The sequence below is a fragment of the Pinus tabuliformis genome, chromosome 1_1 (assembly GCF_031772625.1).
Source record: "Pinus tabuliformis cultivar Carrire ecotype Pingquan chromosome 1_1, CPIR1, whole genome shotgun sequence".
In the NCBI taxonomy this organism is placed as follows: Eukaryota; Viridiplantae; Streptophyta; class Pinopsida; order Pinales; family Pinaceae; genus Pinus; species Pinus tabuliformis.
The window spans coordinates 539,120,240-539,138,855 of NC_142297.1; positions in this window are offsets into that span (position 1 = coordinate 539,120,240).

Below are 18,616 nucleotides of genomic sequence, written 5' to 3' on the forward strand. Positions count from 1 at the left end.
CTCTTCCTTATTCTTTGCTATTGCAGATCAAACATGCTTGAGTGTGTGTTTCAAATGAGTTGAATTCCCTCTTATTTATAGCTTTCTTGAGGGGTTGAATGGCCCTCCTTTAGGCCACATTTACCTGCATTGGGTTGACTTGGTATTGGAGGAATAAATGGTTTTTCTTGTCTCAAAGTATATATTTTTTTCATTACAATGTGTCCAAATGGGACTATAATACATGACGTAAATTTTTCTTTGTCCTAGAAAGACCTAGAAGCATAAAGAACGTGCTTTTGACCTACAATTGAGAATGAAACCCATGATTTAAATAAAACAGAGTTATTTTTCTTTCTTTTTCAAAATATACAATGTGATGTTTACAAAAGGTCATTATGAAGATCAAACCTAGTTATAATTTCCAACACTCCGTCTTAACTAGGGATTTATTCATAATCCCATCATGAAGTACAAGGAATCTCAAAATTTAGGCATTCTTGGAAGAATATTCAGATTGATAAGGAAACTTTCAATCATATATATATCATAAGCAACATTGTCATTAAAGGCCTTAACTAGACAAGCTCATCTCCATTTGGGAGAATTATGTAGGGAGGATTTACATGAGCTTCCACACTACCTCTAAGGAACACACTCCATCCATATGTTCATCGGGTATGTCCTTTTAGGACTATTCTTATCTTGGATTTCTAATCTTGAATCCTCAAAGAATTTCCATCCTCTTTGACTACTCTTATCGTAGATGCCCTACCTCATCCTCAAAGAGTATCGATCTACAAATTATCTCTTGGATTCTACAATCCGTAATAATTTATGATCAAATGCTTATACAATCTTCCAAAATCCATTCTTTCCTTATCGCCTTCACTAATACTTATGATTTTTAGTCCTAGTCTAGTGCATGAAACATAAAGATAAGAACTATACAACATCACTCCTCAATTAGGGAAGACATATCTACCATACCAAGTTTTTCTCTAAAATACTCAACCTTCTTGTTTGGTAGTACTTTAGTCAGAATATTTTCTACCTATTGATCTGTAGTTATATAATGAATCTCCATGAACCCATATCGTACAAATATTATGATGTAATGGTACTTGTTATTTATATGCTTTGTCCTAGCATGAAACACTAGGTCTTCTATTAATACTGTCTAACTTTCATTATGGTAATGCATGTGTGTAGGGCTAAGAGTTCCTTTAAATAAGTATGATAATAACTTTTTGAGCCAAACAACTTCCATGCAGATAACACTTGCAAAAACATACTCATCTTGAGCACTAATCAAATCAATTATATCATGCTTTTTTCTCATCCATGAGACGATGGAAGACACTAGGCTGAAACATCCACCTATTATGAATTTTCCATGTGTCTCAATGCCACCCAAATCAAGATCAGTGTATCCCATAAGCTATATTTCATTACCATTATACCAAAGGCAGTGATGCATGGTTCCATTCAGGCATCTAAAAATGTTCTTATCTACTATCCAATGGTCATGCTTTGGATCCATCTAAACTTGACTAAGAAAATTTACTTCAAAGAAAATGTTTTGTCTTGTGTTTACCAAATACATCAAGGGCCTAATCAATTGCTTGTATCAAATAGGGTCCACCTTATTATAATCTAAACTACTCAACTTATTTATATTGGAGATAATAGGAGTCATCACAGGCTTGCTATCCATCATTTCAAATTTCTAAAGAATTTTGATCACATATTTCCCTTAACCAATATATATTTCACCTGTCTTCTACCAAAATTCTACTCCCAAGTACTAATGCATAATCTCGAGATCCTTCATATCAAACTCGGTTGTTAATTTCTTCTTGCATTCCTAGATTCAATGATCTACACTTATAACAAGTATATCATCCACATACAATACTATGTTTCCTTGTTAACCTTGGACCACCCTGATGTATAGGTTAGGATCTGCATAACTCTCGGTAAAACTAAGTCTCAATAGCTATGCATACATTCTTACATACCAAGCTATAGGTTATTTCTTTAATCCATTTAGAGCTTTCTTCAATCTGTAGACATGAGTCTCCCATTCATTTATTTCAAATCCTTGAGGATGCTCAATGTAATCCTCTTCATTAATAATTTAGAAATGTTGTCTTAACTTCCATTTCATGGATGTTCCATCCCATAGTAGCAACCAAAGAAACAAGTGATTAGTTGTTGTATATCTAGTTGTACGAGAAAAGGTTTCTTCGTAATCAATACCTTTTTTTCTGTGAGAAGCCTCTTGCTACAAACATGGGCCTTTGTATTTATCAATGCTCCCATCCACAACATGATTTATCTTATATATCCATTTTGAAGTGACTATTAATTTTTCACTTGGCCTAGGAATGATTTCCCATATATCATTGTTCATAATTGACTAGTAGTTTTCTTGCATTGCATTTCTCCACTCTTGATGTTTAGTTGAATTTTCATAGGACGAAGGTTTAGCTTCATTTAACTTCATCATATATGCTACATATCCAAAATACCTTTTTGTCTCTTACCTTCTCTAAAGGACCCCTTTGTTGTGTGTCCTTATTCCTGTAGAGTAGTTCTCAACCAAGCATACCTCTTTCGCATTTCAAGAATAATTCCTTGCTACACATAATCATTAGGACCTTCAACATCTTCATGAGTTGATATCAAATGTTTACCATCAATGTCCCTTGAGATATCCTCAAAGATAGGTATCTCTCGTTCATTATAATTGACTAGAACATCCTTTGATTTATTGTAAGCTATACTTTCATCAAAGATGACATCTCTTCTTACTTCGATCCAATGATACTCCTTGATATAGATTTTTTAATATTCTGATGAAGAATTATACCCAACAAATATGCACTTCGTACTGGTAGGATCGAACTTCTTTCTTTTATCCTTTGGTACATGAATATAAATAGGACATCCAAATATTCAAATATGATCCACATTTGGATTATTTCTTATAAATTCTTCTTCTATAGTCATGTTGTGAAGAATATTATGAGGACTTTGGTTCTGCAAGATCAAATATCCAAAAATCCAGGGAATGGCAAAACAATTTCTATCTGGGAGGATAGAATAATGGGGAAGAACCCCATAAATCAACAACAAAATTTAAGGGGACTTCAGAGATGGATGGAAGAGCAAAGTTTTAACACTCTTTATTCCATTTCGGATTGGGATCAGAATAACTAGGTAAGATGGAAAAAGCTGGCTACACCACCAAGACTAAAAAGTCAGTGGGAAATTTTAAAAGTCCATCTAGCAGGGGCTGCGCCCATCAACATAGAAGAGCAGGATGACTTTGTTTGGGACCCAAATGGAGGGGATTACATAGTGAAATCAGGGTACAACTTCCTCCAAAAACTTCACAATCAAAATGACTGGAGTCCTTGGAAGGCAGCTTGGAATTCAGAGAGTCTGCCCAAAATTAAATTCTTCACCTGGACCCTCCTCAAAGGGAAAATTCTTACCTCTGAAAATTAAAAAAAAAAGGAATACAAGGGCCCTCAAAATGTGTCATGTGTCAAAAGGAGGAAGAAACAATTCAACACCTCTTCATTAACTGTATGGTGGCGAGAGAGTGCTGGAAACAGGCAACAAGTCCTTTGGAAATAAACATAAATCCAACAATTCAGTTGACAACTCTTCATAAAAACTGGGACAAAAGCTACCCATATACAAAGAAAAACAGGCAACAATAGATAGGATATGGAAATATTTCCCTTCAATCCTGTGTTGGAAAATTTGGTTAGCCCGAAACAAATGCATTTTCAAAGAACAAAAGCCAAATCTAGGCAAGATCCTAGCAAAAATTTGGAGCCAAGTTGCAGAGATAATAAGCACAAATGGAATCTCAAAAATGGACTAGAACGAGTTACAACAAGAAGAGAAAGACTGGTACAGCAAAGCAATGTTAGAAAACAAAGCAAAAGTAGCAGCTATAGCCAAAAATAAAGAATTTCACACAAATAAGAATTGGAAATTAAGATTGGAGGATAAAGAATTTGCAGAATGGATAAAATAATAGAAGAGACACATTCTCTTTTTTGATGGAGCTGCAAAAAATAACCCAAGTAAAGGAGGGGAAGGAGGAGTTATACTAGATCCAAATGGGAAAAAAAATAATAACCTATGAATGGAGCCTTGGAAAAATGACAAACAACAGGGCTGAAGCATATAGCCTTCTCCTAGGCACAAGGCTTTTAAACTAAAAGGCAATCAAGGACCCTATAATAATAGGGGACTTGGCTATCATAATAGCAGCACTGGATGCCAAAAGGGACTTCAAAAGCATAGCCATCAACAAAATCTACCAAAGGATCAGAACAAGCTTTGAAAGCTTGGGAAAAAAACCATAAAGCATGTCTTGAGAAACCAAAATAAGGATGCTGATAGCCATGCCAACAAAGCAATTGACAGACCAGTTGGGGTTGTCAAAGAGAATAATGAAGATTATGAAGAAAGTATACCATGACCCTCACACCCAGTATGAGGATCGAGAAAAAAGATATAGATCGGAAGAATAACACAAGAAATTTACAGGGGGGAAAATAAAAAAGAAGAATCAAAACATCAACTCAAGATGGAGATTGCATGAGGAAAATAGATAATATATGTCAGCAGAGGTTCCCAACTGTAATCAGCCTTGCTTAGAGCACATGACTCTCATAATCCCAAAAAGCTACACTTTATGTTGAAACAAGATTCCAATTGTCCTCCTCTCCTAGGGGAAATCAGCATTAATCATGTCAACCATGAATGCCTGGACCGTAATGGTAATGCAAGTAGCAATTAGGTCTCCAAGTTCACCTGCGCAAGCTCCCAGGCAATCCAAGACAGTAAGGAAATCATCAGCAGCAAGTTTCTCCTCAACAGAGACCAATACATTAGGACCAGAAACCATTAAACATCGAAGAATTGCCGCAAAGAAAGCATGAGGAGGTAGATGAAAAACCCTCGCACATGAACCGTTAGATCCAAAAACCAATGGATAAGGAATGACATTAGAAGTATCGGGAGAGGAACTCGACGGAGGCAGTTCAAGGGTCATCGGGTGCTAACTTGCATGAGTTTCGGTCAAAGAGAAAAGGCAGGAATACGTAGGAGTGGTATATCGAGAGGTGAATAAGCGGTAAGTGGTTTTAGGAGCGAACCCCCCGATTCCACTCACTGTTGGACACATACCAAGCAGGTGGGGTGAGAATACCGCTTTATTGGGCGGGTATTCTCTGCACGATTTGTCCACCAGAAATCCATGCTCGTTGTTGGATCTTTTGCGTGTGGATTGATGGTTGTGGTAAGTCATGCAGGTTGAATACTCGACGTTTGGTGGTGTCCGTTAGATTTGACGGAGGAAATCTACAGTGGAGATTGAGCCTAATAAAGGTAAGTTTTGATAATCATGCCAAGGTTGTGGAAAAGTGGAATTTGAGTCCCGTGAGCTTGTATTTTTGTCTGCCTTCTCAAAAGTTAAGTGCGGGTTTTTGGTTAAGTCCGCTTTTTCAAAGTTAAGTGCGAGTTTGGTCTCTTCGCGAGGCTTAAGGTGTTCAAGTCACATTTTGTATTTTTTTGAAGTTTAAAAGAAATAGGGTTGTTAAAGTAGCTGTGGGGACAGTGCTCCCTGTTGCGCTCTACTTTGATCCAGCCCTCCTTTGATTGTACAAGGAACTAGTTTCCTTTCTCCTTTTTTTTGCAATATATAAAAAGTAACCGACTGTGTTGAAAAAAAATAAATAGTATTGGAGAAATTTGTGTGCCATCATTCTTTACTTGTAATACCACTCTTACTTTCTTTAGGTTGGGTTGTTATATAAAAGTGATTATATTTAATATTAATACTAATAATTGATTAGAATTAAGACTCTAACTTTGCATATTTTATTATGTGAATATATGTGTTTGTTTTTAATGAGATTGAAAAATATATTTTTAATTATAGGTTTTAAGAAATTTGTATTGTAGATCTTATTATTTATGTAAATTGTTATCTTAATTTATATGTAGGTTATCTAGTTGGTTAGTCCTATTAATAATCTAAAGCAGTCATTTTATAGTGTCATCGTACACTGCCATGACACTTCAAATTACAAACAGTCACCGTCACCTAATCACATCGCCTCATCTCGTTAGATTTGAAAGGAAAAAACTGATTAGAATGTGAAGGGGCAACACTCCCTAGAGAATTATTTGTTTAATTGATGTAACCGACTTAATTTATGCTATAAATAAAACGATCATCGAGAGGCAGGCATCATCCACTCTTGGATTTCCTGCTTGTTTGTGTAATTAAGCAGTTGTAGTTGCAATTTACTGAGTTCTTGGTTTGTTCTAGTTCTTTCATTTGGTATCCTAGCTTAGGCTAACAAAAATATTGAATATGTTCCTGTGTGAGGTCAACATTTTTGCCATTCCAAGGGTGTCGTTCATTGAAGAGTGTTGTTGTATTATTTTACTTGGAGATTCACATCCTCTTATAGTTTCCTTTTATTTGTTTTGTCACCTTCACTAAACATCTACTTTGAAGACAGAGGAGTTTGGTGGAAGAGATCAAGTGAGAATTCAGTCACATTAAGAGATTCACCAAACACCTTTTTGATCCATTAGATGAGAAGGAATCAATATGTGGCTGTGACAAGTCTCATTTCAAAAGGGACAAGAACAAATTGTTGAAGGTCAAACATGCAAAGGTGACGTGGGGAATTTTTTTCTCAAATCCCTTTGTAAGTTTGAGAGGGAGTATTGTTTCAAGTCATATTGAAAACATGCTTTGTCATTATGAAGTTTGTTTTTTTTAAATTATTCATATGTTGTATAAATAAAAGGTTTATTAAGGGAGTATAAATGTATTAAAGACATGAGGGTGTTTTAAACTATTTGGAAGTCATCTCCATCATTTTGTAGTCTTTCCTTTAAAAGGAACTGAAAGTAATATAGTGTAAAAGTTTTTTTTAATTTTATCTTAAGATTTCAATTATTTGTGACAGATTTATACTAATTAGTCAATTCATATTTTAACTATGAAAAGCTATGGTTCCTGGTTTATTTGAATGAGAACAGTGTTGCATTATCATGATCTTTGGGGATTTGTTACTCATGGGTATCCAAAGTTTGTCAATGAGGTAGCTGAGATGGTTCTTACAAATGTTGAATGAATGTTGAGAAAAAAAAGAAGGACAATACACCTCTTGGCCTTATTCAACAAAGCTTAGATGATGTGTTACTTTCAAAAGTCTCAAATGCAGAATCTTCAAAGAAGGCATGCGACACTCATGAAACATGTTATGAGGGTGTAGAAAAAGTAAAGAATGTCAAGTTGCAGAATTTGGGAAGATATTTTGAGAATATGAAAATGAAAGACAGTGAAACTGTGGATGCTTTTATGACTCAATTCATGAGTGTTGTTAATCAATTGAGACAATATGGAGAACACCTCTCAAACAAGAGAGTGATTGAGAAAGACCTTCAAAGTTTTGCCAAAAAAATTTGAAGTGGTTGTTGTATCCAGAGAAGAGTTCAAGAACACAAGTCAAATGCAAATTGAAGAGTTGCCTGGTTCGTTGATTTCACATGAATCGAAGATGTCAAGATATGATGATAGCACGTTGGAGAATGCCTTCAAAATTAAACTACAATTTAATAGAGGAAGACGCAGAGGAAGATTGAGTAATAGAGGAAGAGGAGGCAGACATGTTGATCAAAGGCATCCGCGAGATAGTTATGATCATGAAGACAAATCTCATCAATGTCCTTCTAATTTAAGGGGGATTAATAATATAACCTAGCATCGAGGAAATCAAGGGTATGATATGTCTTAAGTTCAATGTTATTATTGCAAAAGATATGCCCATTTTTCTACTAACTTATTGAAGAGGCAGATAGATGTTGGTAAGAAATCTGCACACATCTTAGAAGAATTTGACGATAATCAAAAGCAAGTATTTATGACTTGTAATGAGACTCCAAAATGTTCGAATGATATTTGGTTTTTAGATAGCGATTGCAATGATCACATGACTAGAAACAAATATTTGTTTTCCAATATAGACACCAATATTCAATCTGAAGTCATGTTAGGTAATGATATTAAGGTATGCATTAAAGGTAAAGGAGTGATTTTTGTTTATACTAGAGATGGTTATAGAAGAAAAATTGATGATGTGTATTATGTACCTAGCTTAAAATCCAATGTGTTGAGCATTGGACAACTCATAGAGAAAATGTATAGAGTGTTATTGAAGAATAATGTTTTTACTCTCATTAACAAATATCCAATCAGGTTGCTAATAGAAAGAGTAGAAATGACAAAGAATAGGATGTTTCTTCCTATAATGAGAAATGAATTGTCTCCCTCCTTGAATGCTTATAAAACTAATAATTTTGACGAATCATTGTTATGGAATTTAAGATATGGTCATTTATAGTTTGGTGGTCTAGATTTATTGCAGAACCAAAAAATGGTAAAAGGGTTACCCAGTATTCAACAACCAATGAGGTTGTGTGAAATTTGTATACTTGCAAAGCATTATAGTTGTATCAGGAGTTTCGTATAGGGTGAAATCTCCATTGGAGATTGTTCACACATATTTATGTGGATCAATTCAAACACCTTATTTGGCTAGTAATGTTTAATTTTTAATTTTTATTGAAGACAACAATAAAAAACATGGGTTTATCTTCTGAAACATAAATCTGAAGCATTTTATGTATTTAAAAGATTTCAAGCTATGGTTGAAAAAGAAAGTGGAAAGCATATTAAAATTTTGAGATCAGTTAGAGGTGGTGAATATATGTTAACATATTTCATTGAGTTTTGTCAATTGCATGGAATCAAGAGGCAGTTTATTGCATGTTATACTCCACAGCAAAATGGAATAGTTGAAAGGAAAAATAGAACTATTATGAATATGGCTCGAGGTATGTTGAAGGAAAACCATCTACCAAATGAATGTTGGGGAGAGGCAGTAGCTTGTGTTGTTTATATTCTTAACAGAAGTCTGACTAAGAGTGTAAAGGACCAAGTTCCCAAAGAATCCTCAAATGTTAAGAGTTTCCATATATCTCATTTAAGAATTTTTGGATGCGTTGCTTATGCACATGTTCCTAAAGAATTGAGAAAGAAGTTATATGATAGAAGTTAGAAATGTATATTTATTGGATATAGTAAGGAATATAAAGCATATAGACTCTATAATCCCATCACCAAGAAATATATTATCAATAGAGATGTTGAATTCAAGGAAGAAGAAGCTTGGGATGGACGTATAGATAAATATGTTGCAGAGGGAGTCGTAGTATCTCATGGAGATGATAATGAACATGAGACAGAAGTACAAGGTGGACAATTGATTCAATATACACCTATTGCAAGCACTTCAACAAGTCAATCACCAAGAGCTAGTCAATTAGAACTCAGAACATCCAGAAATCGAGAATGTGGCGAACCATGAGGTTATGGTGGACAACAAACAACAACATCTTAGGTGAGTAATGAATCTAATCCTACAATAGCTACATTAAAGAATAGAATCAGAGGTCATAAGACTAAAAGTCTAAAGGAATTGTATGAGCAAAATGATGAAATAGATCAAGTTTCAAATTTTGCATTACTTAGATATGATACAATAAATTTTAATGAAGTTGTGAAAGAAAAAGTTTGGATAAAAGCCATGGCTGAATAAATTGATGCTATAAAAAAGAATAATATTTGGGAACTTGTAGATTTTCCTGAAGGTAAAAATACTATAGGTGTTAAATCGATTTATAAAATTAAATTGAATAGTAAAGGTAAAATTGAAAAACATAAAGCAATACATGTAGCTCAGCGGTTCAGTCAACAACCTCGTATTGGTTATAATGAAACTTTTTCACTTGTAGTTAGACTTGACACAACAAAAATGGTATTGGCTATTGCTGCACAAAATAAATGGAAAATATAGATGGACATTAAGTATGCATTTTTAAATGGCTTTTTAGAAGAGGAGGCTTATGTGAAACAACCTTGTGGATATGAAATTGATTATCAAGAAGATAAAGTTTACAGTTTAAATAAATCATTATATGCATTGAAACAAGCACCGCCATATGGTATAGTAGAATTAAGAATATCAGGAGTCCAAGTGAGCCATATTTGTATACAAAAGTAAATGAGGAAGATAAAATTTTCATGGTGTACCTGTATGTTGATGATTTTGTTTTCACTAGAGCTCTCTCAATAGATGATTTTAAGGCAAGCATGAAAACGTAATTTGATATGACTGATTTAGGCTGAATGAAATATTTTCTTAGTATTGAAGTAAATCAATATGAAGATGGTAATTTCATTTGTCAATCCATGTATGCAAACGATATATTGAAAAGGTTTAGGATGGAAAACTGTCAGCCAATTGTAACCCCAATTGAAATTGGTACAAAAATCGGTAAGGATGATCAAGGTTCAAATATTGATCCAACCTTTTCTAAACAATTGGTTGGAAGTCTTATCTATTTGACTGCAACAAGGCCCGATATAATGTTTGTTGTAAGTTTAATTTGTAGATTCATGGAGTCTCCGAAGGGTGCCCATTAACTAGTTGGAAAAAAAGATTTTAAAATATGTTGCTAGAACAAGAAATTATGGTATCTTGTATACATATTATTTAGATTTTAAACTGACTCGATGTACAGATAATGATTTTGTAGGAAATATGGATGATAGAAAGAGCACATCTGGATATTTATTCAATTTTGGTTCACGTGCAGTTTCATGGGCATAAGTGAAGCAATCCATTGTGACTCTATTATTAGAGAGTATGTTGCAGCCACAATAACAACATGTAAAACTATGTGGATGAGAAGAATTTTGAGATAGTTGTTGCATTAATAGAAAGAACTACTCAGATTTTGTGACAAAAAATCTGTTATTGCATTATCAATAAATCATGTTTTCCATAAGAAAAGTAAACATATTGATATGAGGTATCATTCCACTCGAGAATTAGTAAGAAATAATGAAATATATATGGAGTTTTGCAGATAAGAAGACCAGTTTGCAGACATATTTACTAAACACTTGGTAAAAGAATTGTTTGAAACTACAAAGAAAACATAGGGTATGTATGACGTAACCACATTTTGATGTAATAGAAAAGCTTTGTTCTTTTATTTTTTTTTTGTGGAATAATTAAAGGGGGAACGTAGGAATAATTATTTCACACTATCTTCCTCCATCACTGCACATCGCCATGATGCTTCAAACTCCAAAAAATCACCGCCGCCTGATCACACCACCTCAACTCGTCGGATTTGAAAGTGCAACAACGATTCAAATGCGAAGGGGAAGCACTGCCTAGAAAATTATTTGTTTAAATGACGTAACCGACTTAATTTTTTTTATAAATAGAAGGATCAGCCAGAGGGAAACATGATCCACTCTCGGCTTTATTTCTTGTTTGTGTAATTCAACAGTTGTAGCTGCGATTTACTAAGTTCTTAGCCCGTTCTATTTCTTTCAACGATGAAATATAATATAACATTGAATAACTTTACTGTTAAGTACAATCATGAAACTCCCAGTAATTATAAACACAAGGCAAACCCAAAAGTAAATTGCTATATACAAAAAAAATCTAAACAAAAAAATGAACGTAGTAGATGTATTAGCTGTTAGCACAGAAAAACACTAAGAAATTTTATATCACGGAAAAAAAAATTGAAAACATTTCTAACCAAAAAACTAATAGGTTAAGCGTCCTTTCAACTAGTAAATAGTATAGAACCATTAGTAATTGTAGTTTTATCCACAACCTGGTGCTAATACTCATAAGCGCCACCGAAAGTGGCATCATTCTTATGGCTACTTGAATTCAAGGGATTGCGCTTAAATATAGATTGGAAAGACGAATCTCATTTTTCCCATAATCAAACGAATGTAGAAAAAATTTAATCCGCATAACAAAGCTCACCGACTTAGCTTGTATAAAACACATCAACCATGGAAGGAACATCTGAAAATATAAGAATTAAGAAGGATAAAGATATGACTGATAGTTTAATGATATATATGTTTATTGAGGCATCGTCACATAATTAGTAGGATATCTCAAATAGTTCTCTTCTTTTACCCAGAATTCACAATACCATACCTAATTCTCTTAACTTTGTGAGTTATATCATCAACCTAGCAATGTTAGTTGTATAAACTACAATAGCCAGCAGATGGAAGATTTCCCTCGTCTAATTAGTCTAATTATAAATTGTAGAGATTAGTGAAGAGAGATATGTTCATTTTATATCCTTGAAGGAACCAAGTAGCTTACATCCTCATGGCATTTGAAATATGGCCTATACTATGTTAAAATCCTTTTAAAATCAGTGGCCAATCTCCTGTAATAGCCAGTGCATGGCTTGTAGCACCTTCAGTTCTTCATAAAAAAGGATCTGCACCAATGAGATATTTTAAGACCTATTAGCTTTAGCACTTCAAGATGTTAAAGTTGAAGAGTTTGCTCTTCATGAAGACCACACATTGAATTGAATGAATGTATATCAAGCCACATTGTGTGTTCAAATGATCCATTGCCTTAGAGGAAGTTGAAAATAATGGAGAATATGTATTATTGGAGAGAGCTTGTTTCACAGTTGTGTGTATCCTAGATTAGGATTAGTTCCTATTTTATAGGAGACATTTCTAATCTCCCTAAAATTATGTAAAGTTATATATTTGTGATTTTATGATTAATTCAATATAGCGGTTCTACTTGGGTAGTCTCCAAGTGCAGCTTGCTCACTTCTGAGCTACTAGTTTCAATATATAAGTTTCATCTTCGATTTTTAATATGGTATCAATGCTAGTGAGTCTTGGTGGCTATTAAGTGCTTTGGTGGCAGAGTTGAGAGCCTTGGTGGCTGGAGATCCTTAGTGGGAGTGTGTAGCCTTTGTCGCTATCCTAGATTAGGATTAGTTCCTATTTTATAGGAGACATTTCTAATCTCCCTAAAATTATGTAAAGTTATATATTTGTGATTTTATGATTAATTCAATATAGCGGTTCTACTTGGGTAGTCTCCAAGTGCAGCTTGCTCACTTCTGAGCTACTAGTTTCAATATATAAGTTTCATCTTCGATTTTTAATATGGTATCAATGCTAGTGAGTCTTGGTGGCTATTAAGTGCTTTGGTGGCAGAGTTGAGAGCCTTGGTGGCTGGAGATCCTTAGTGGGAGTGTGTAGCCTTTGTCGCTGAATTGAGAGTGGAGTGGAGTTAAGAGTCTTGGTGGCTAAATAACTAAGATCCTTAGTGTGTTGAAATATTAATTTCAACCTGCCGTACAGTTGCATTAAACGGCAACCGAAAACCACTTCAGAAAACAATTGTCCCTTATCGCACTGCCTTTTGTCAAAGGCTATTTTCCCCTGGAGGCATCCGACACAATCAACTCCAGCCATGCGTCCTGTGTACGAACCAAATACTGCCCATCTCCCGGACATTAAAGTTCGTTTGGGTTGTGTGGCTGTAGGATCTGAAAAGCGTCCGATTTGGTCAACCCGCTCCAACCTGCCAGAACGTTATTTTTACTTTTACCGCCGGTTTCATTTAATGTATTTAATGAAGTGTCATAGTTTTAGGTGAAGACTTTAAGTTTTTCATACGGCATGTATTTTTTTTTGTTTTTTTGTTAACCCATATAATGTGTGAGCATTGACCTTTTTAATTGTAATTGCAAGGTTGAAGATTTGTAACAAAAAAAAAGGAACGCGTATGTATATGCAATTTCTTTTTGTTATGTGTTGACTATTGTGTGATGCAAGGCATATAACGCACAGCAGTGCGAAACATAAACGAAGGGGGTTGAAATGTAATTTTTTATGTATTGCTCAAACGAAGGGGAGCAAGAGCGAATGAAGAATGACTGTGTGAATTTTATTTTTGAGATTGAAAAGTTATGTAAGAAATTTTTACAGCATATGTAAGAATTTCATTTTTACAGTTGTAAATATAAAAACCCCTTTTTACAGCAGTAAATGTGTATGAAGATTTTACACAGCAGTGTAAAAATCATTTGTAAAAGAGGCAGAGCTTTTTTTTGGTGAAGTTTTGGTGAATCCCTCTAAGAGAGAGGAAGAAAATTGTATTAGGCAGTTTATAAATTAATACAAGTTTATTTTGGCTAAGAAACTCTGCTTTGCTCATAATTTTTTTTTGGGCTTCCGTGTGCAAAAGATCCTGTGGAAGAAACAGAGTATTTCCTATGTTCAATATTTGTTTGGAATTATCAGAAATTTCCAACAATGGTATCAGAGCAGATCCAAACTCTTTGAATGTGATAAAGAAGCTGAAGGAAGGTTCCTTTTGTTGCAGCAGTAAATCCTCTCCAGCAAAGTGAAGTCTCAGGCAAAAGAATCCAGGTATTCCTCAAAGTTTTTTGTTACTGCTGAAGAAACAGTCAGTGTTTTTTTTAAATATACAGTCAAGGATTTAGAGGCATAGCTGAGAATGCAAGGAATGGCTAGCACAAGCATTAGCATGGGTATGTTTAATACTCAGCTTCCACAGTTTAATGGAAAAAACTATGATTACTGGGCAATAACCATGAGAGCCCTGTTTGTCTCACGAGATCTATGGGAACTTGTTGAATATGGGTTTGAAGAACCAGCAGATGAAAATCAATTTAACAGCTTAACTCAGGGAGAGAAGGATCTATTGAAGAGCAATAGGAAGAAGGATTCAAAAGCCCTTGTATTTTTGTATCAAGCAGTAGACCAGAGTGTGTTTCCAAGGATAGCAGCAGCTAAGACATCGAAAGAAGCATGGAAAACTCTCAAGACAGCCTATCAAGGCATGGAGAAAGTGAAGAAAACAAAACTACAATTGCTGAGGAAAGATTTTGAGAATCTGAACATGAAGGAGTCAGACAACATTGACTCATTCTTCACACATGTAATTGGTCTGGTCACACAGATAAGGACTCATGGAGAGACTCTTGAAGAAAGGAGGATTGTGGAGAAAATATTGAGAGTCCTACCCTCAAGGTTCCATGTGATTGTCACCACCATAGAAGAGACAAAGGATCTCTCAAACTTTTCAGTTGATGAGCTACATGCATCACTGATAACACATGAGCAGAGGTTGAGTAGAAATGAAAACTCATCTCTAGAGCAAGCCTTCAAGACCCAGATGTCCTTTGGAAGAGGAAGAGGTCAAGGCAGAGGAAACAAGAGAGGAAGAGGCAGAAGCCAAAACAGAGGTGGAAGGAACAGCCCAGCAAATGCTCAAGGAAGAGGCAGTAATCCAAATCAGAACCAAGGCCAAGGCAGCAGTCAACAAAGAGGACAACATCATGCTCAAGGACAAAGGTATGAAAAATCCAATGTCCAATGTTATTACTGTAAAAAATATGGGCATTATGCAAATGAATGTAGGAAAAAGCAGCATGATATGAGTAATAGACCAAATGCAAATATCACTAGAGAAAATATCAGCCAAGATAATGTGTTTTTAGCTTGTAACATGGCTGAAACAAACAGTGAAGATATATGGTTTTTAGATTCCGACTGTAGTAACCATATGACAGGAAACATAGCCCTCTTTTCTGCTTTAGATCAAAATGTGAAATCACAAGTCACACTAGGAACTGATAGCAAAATTTCTGTTATGGGAAAAGGAGAAGTAAAAATATTTACAAAGAAAGGTGAAAAGAAAACCATAGCAGATGTCTACTATGTCCCTGGAATGAGGTGTAACCTCTTGAGTATTGGACAGCTTGTCCATAAAGGGTACAATGTTTTCTTTGAGAATGATGTATGCACCATCATGGATAGAGCACCCAGCAAAAGATGCATTGTTGAAGTGAAGATGACAAGGAACAGGATGTTCCCTCTCAGAATAAGGGCAGATTTGAAAAACAAAGAAGTAATTGCAGTAGTTACCCAAGAGGCTTTCCAAAGTGTGCCAAAGGATGAAAATTGGTTGTGGCACTTAAGATTTGTACATCTCAAATTTGGAGGTCTTAACTTGTTGAGCAGAAAAGGAATGGTAAGAGGATTACCATTGATAGAGAAACCGGACAGCCTTTGTGAAGGTTGCATATTGGGTAAACAACATAGAGAAAGCTTTCCATCAGGGAAAAGCATAAGGGCAAAGGCACCCTTAGAGATTATCCACTCAGATTTATGTGGACCAATGCAAACTCCATCACTAGCAGGCAGCCAATATTTTCTAACATTTATTGATGATTTTACAAGAAAAACTTGGGTTTATTTCCTTAAGAACAAAAGTGAAGTGTTTGAAAAATTCCGGAATTTCAAAGCACTTGTAGAAAACCAAAGCGGGCTGCATATCAAAGTTTTGAGAACTGATAGAGGAGGTGAGTATATCTCCAAGGAATTTCTATGATTTTGTAGAGAAAATGGAATTCACAAACAATTTACAGCTAGGTACAACCCACAGCAAAATGGAGTTGCTGAAAGGAAGAACAGGACCATCATGGATATGGCAAGGAGCATGTTAAAGGCAAAGCATTTGCCAAATGATTATTGGGCTGAAGCTATACATTGTGTAGTGTATATCTTGAATAGGTGTCCTACAAAAGCAGTGATGAACAAAGTGCCGGCAGAAGCATGGAGTGGGAGAAAGCAAGGAGTCACCCACATGAAATTTTTTTGGATGTGTGGCTTATGCACACATTCCAGATCAGCTAAGGAGGAAGTTGGACAGCAAAGGGGAGAAATGTATTTTCATTGGATACAGTGAGGAATCCAAAGCTTGCAGGTTTTATATCCCATCCACCAAGAAGTTTTTTGTCAGCAGAGATGTTCAGTTCATTGAGGAGGAAGCTTGGGATGGAAGCATAGAGAAAACAGTGAATGTTAAAAATTGTTTGTCTCATGATGAAGATGATGAGGAGGTGGCTGAAATACATCCCCAAATAGCAGCGCCAACACAAGGACAGCAAGGAACACCCTTGAGGATAAATGAAAGTGCTTCTCCAAGCACACCACAAGGAGGAAATTCAAGTGCATCTTCAAGCACTTGCACACCAAATGAAAGAGGTAAGAAGTTCAGAAATTTAAGTGACATTTATGATGAAGGTATGAATTCCTTGTTTGCTTTGTATTGTCATGTTGATGACCCTATTCATTTCGAAGATGCAATTAAAGATAAGAAATGGATAGAAGCTATGGATGAGGAGATTAATGCCATAGAGAGAAACAAGACATGGGATTTGGTTGAGCTACTAAAAGGTAAAGAGGTCATAGGAGTTAAATGGGTTTACAAGACCAAATGTAATGCTGAAGGCAAGATAGAAAGGCACAAAGCAAGGCTGGTAGTCAAGGGATACAAGCAGCAGTATGGGAGAGATTATGAGACTTTCGCACCGGTTGCAAGAATGGAAACCGTGAGAGCAGTGTTGTCCATAGCAGCACAAAACAAGTGGAAAGTTTATCAAATGGATGTGAAGTCAGCATTCCTAAATGGAGTGTTAATGGAAGAGGTTTACATTGAACAGCCTCTAGGCTATGAGAAGAAAGGTGAAGAGCACAAAGTGTGCAGATTGAAGAAAGCTCTTTATGGGCTGAAGCAAGCGCCAAGAGCATGGTACAGTAGGATAGATTCCTATCTATTGGAGAATGGATTTGACAAATGTGAGGGAGAACCCACAGTCTACATCAAAGAAAAAGATGGTAAATTGCTAATTGTTGTATTATATGTTGATGATGTTATTTTTACAGGTAATGATGACTACCTCATTGAACAGTTCAAAACAGTCATGAAAGAGGAATTTGAAATGACTGACATGGGTTTGCTGAGATACTTCTTAGGAATAGAAGTAGATCAAAATGAAAATGGAATTTTCATCTCACAGGCAAAATATGTAAATGAAGTGTTGGGCAGATTTAATATGCAAGAGTGCAAGGCAACAATCACTCCCACAGTAATGGGATTAAAACTCAGCAAAGAGGACAACAGCAAGGATTTTGATCCTAGTTTGTATAAGAGCATAGTTGGCAACCTTATGTATTTAACTGCAACTAGGCCTGACATAATGTTTGCTGTTAGTTTAATTTCCAGATTCATGGAGAGGCCAAAGGAAGCACATTGGCAGGCAGCAAAAAGAATTCTGAGGTATGTTAAAGGTACTAAAAGACTTGGCATTTTATATACTGTCTCAGAATGTTCAAATTTAGTTGGATACACTGATAGTGATTGGGCTGGAAGTGTAGATGATCGGAAAAGCACTTCCGGTTATGTTTTTCACATGGGTTCAGGAGCCATTTCATGGGCTTCTAAGAAGCAGTCCATTGTAGCATTGTCTACAGCAGAGCCAAAATATGTGGCAGCTACAGCAGTAGCATGTAAAGCAGTTTGGATGAGAAGGATGTTGAGGAGCTTAGGCCAAGAGCAGGCAAAAGCAACAATGATTTTTTATGACAATAGCTCAGCTATTGCATTATCCAAGAATTCGATCTTTCATAAGAGAACGAAACACATTGACACAAGATTTCATTACATCAGGGAATTGGTGAGCAATGGATAAATTGTCTTAGAACATTGCAGGACTCAGGAACAGGTTGCAGACATTTTAACCAAGCCATTGGATCAGAAAAGCTTTGAATTTTTGAGGAAATGTT